Source organism: Gavia stellata, chromosome 2 (assembly GCF_030936135.1).
Source record: "Gavia stellata isolate bGavSte3 chromosome 2, bGavSte3.hap2, whole genome shotgun sequence".
In the NCBI taxonomy this organism is placed as follows: domain Eukaryota; kingdom Metazoa; phylum Chordata; class Aves; order Gaviiformes; family Gaviidae; genus Gavia; species Gavia stellata.
This window is the reverse complement of record NC_082595.1, coordinates 17,973,464-17,975,906: the sequence shown is the minus strand read 5'-3', so window position 1 is coordinate 17,975,906 and position 2,443 is coordinate 17,973,464. Positions and strand designations below refer to the sequence as shown.

The 2,443-nt window shown below is 39.3% G+C and overlaps 1 non-coding gene across 1 annotated transcript; it reads right to left on the bottom strand.

Annotated features, from left to right (window-relative positions):
* Positions 1 to 674: 674 nt before the first annotated feature.
* On the bottom strand, positions 675 to 869 carry LOC132322015 (U2 spliceosomal RNA). The gene has a single exon (XR_009485000.1). It is a non-coding gene; the product is annotated as a U2 spliceosomal RNA (small nuclear RNA).
* Positions 870 to 2,443: the final 1,574 nt, after the last annotated feature.

The following is a 2,443-nucleotide window of genomic DNA, read 5'->3' as shown; positions in this document are numbered from 1 at the left end:
TGAAGTTTTGTGGAGAGAAATCTTCAGAGGCCCATCTGTGTTGATCAAGAATTACCTGTTTATCATGGCTGCATCAGCATTGTTGCAAACGGACTCCACATATTCCATGGGAACTCTGCATTCTGGCAAAGGGTTTCAGTGGGCACAGTCCATTACTTCTGCCAAAAAAGTGACCTCTGATTAAGAACAGATTTAGTCCTGGGGTAAGAAAAGTGCTGAGAGATGCTGTAGGAGCAGAGCACCTACTGCTGTTCTTCATGTAAGTTCTGAAACCTCGTATGTTCCACCTTGTGAAAGGCAGAATGTACAGTTCCTGTGGGGTTCTTGTCTGACCAGGGAGAGCAAGTATTTCCTAAAGGACCTAAACATTGAAGGAACCATGAAGGTCCAAGTTCTGTCCCTTAGAGTGGGCATGCTTAATCCTGCATTAAATCTGAATCTTCAGAGCAAGATCTTTGAGTCTGCAGTGCCTGGCATGAATGCCTCAGCAAAGCTTGCTTGTTTGTTCCTCTGATTCAGTGCATGTGATTTTGTTTTATTCCAAAGGCTGGTCTAGTGAATTATAAAAGCCTGCTCTTAATGCATCCAATAGTGTTGCTCCTTCATGTCAAGTGGTGAGGATTTATATCTTTCGTGCTAGACTTTGAATCTCATTGATGACCTCAGTGTCCCTGTGTAGGTATCATATACACTGTAATGTAAGTGTGATGAACAGGAGTAACACTGACCTTTTTTTCTTATTCTGAACCATATAATTTTGGACAGAGTTTTGTTTCAAAACTAGCTGGTGACTCACTGCTGGGGTTGCTATTGCAGAATCACAGAATCATTACTACACTTGATCTTAGCCAAAAGGCTGAGAAAGCGATTACATATGAAACTGACCCAGACAGCTTACATCTAAACTGTGGGATAGAGGAATACTTCTCATCTCCTAGGTTCAGGGCCTCTGTCTTCACATCTTTCTTTTGGAGAAAAAGATACTTTTTGTGGGCAGGAAGAGAGCGAGGATAATCCTGCAAGTCTCCCAGTCTGTGCACTCAGAGGACAACCCAGATGAAGGATATTTTTATGAAATGTAATCAGCCTGACATGATAAACTTTGCCTTGAACGATCTTGTAGGCTTTGCCTTCACATGGCAAACAGCATGGTAATTTTCAAAGTGGTAGAAGTTTTCAGTCACCCCAAACTCAGTCAGGAAGGTCTCAATCAAGAATTCACAATAAATGAAAATAATTTATTCATTTCATACCCTTTAATTAAGTAATGAGATCAGCTGACAGTTTGATCTGAAATGCAAATTGTAGTGTAACAGGAAAACCAGTGTGGGATTTGCATGTTGTGATAATTTTGGGAAGGAGCTTAAACATCCAAAGGATTAAAAGATTTAGTAATAGTTTAGTCAAGTACAAGAGACAGTACCTGGAAAGTGAAGCAGCCAGTCAATACCCTGAGGGAAAGGGAGGTGGGAAGATGAAAAAGAGCTTTCAATTCCTGTTATTTGCATTTGTCCAGAGTTAATAATTATTTGAAAGGAAATTGCCTTGAATCAGTGCATTCCACACTGCTGACCCTGGAGCTTTTTATCTCTGGGGTTGGGGATCACTTGTACAAAGCTCCAGAAAATTTCGTCAAAGTATTAAAAAAAACCCAAACCAACATTCCCCTTAATGGAGAGAAGTGAGGAGAAGGAATATCTGTCTTCCATTGGATGGTATTGACCAGAAAGGCTCTTCACATACGGCAAGACAGAGGTGAGTCTAATTGAACTCCAAAGATTCTGATGGGTTTTATAATATTATTATAAATCAAGATTATGGGACAATACTCCTAGACAGCCCAGGTTCCAGATAAAGTATTCTGTTATGTGGTTTTGTCCTGCCCTTGTCTTTGGCTACTCATACAAACTTAAAACCTTCTAGTCCTTAAAGAAGAAACCATAATTTGAAAAGTGAAATCCCAACCATAATTATATCTCCAAATATTTCACTCCAGGAAGAGAGTCAGTATTAAAGATTAGAAGTGTTCCATTGATTTTACTGTCAAAAGTCAAACTGAGTTCAGGTAGGGGTGGGAAAATTAGTAAAACGCTGATTAAATGCTTCAGCGACCAGCAGTGGATAGAGTTTACACCTTTATCAGTTCTTAGCTGTTTCATTTCAAAAGCAGTACAAAATCGAAATAATTGTTGCACACCATCCTTTAAATTTATGGGTTGAGTTACAAGCCTCATCAGAGTAATCTGCATAATGTTCTGACCTTGTGTTTCTTCTGCTGGTTTCATGTTTGCTGTTTAGTCTGTTCCTTCTTTCATCACTGTTGAAGTCTTCCCCCCACTACATCTTTCATTACATGGATCAATTACACTGCTCTCAGTGGATGGTCAGTCATTTCACTTTATTTTTGAAAGAGATGATTATTGCATTTTCTGAGGATAAAAAT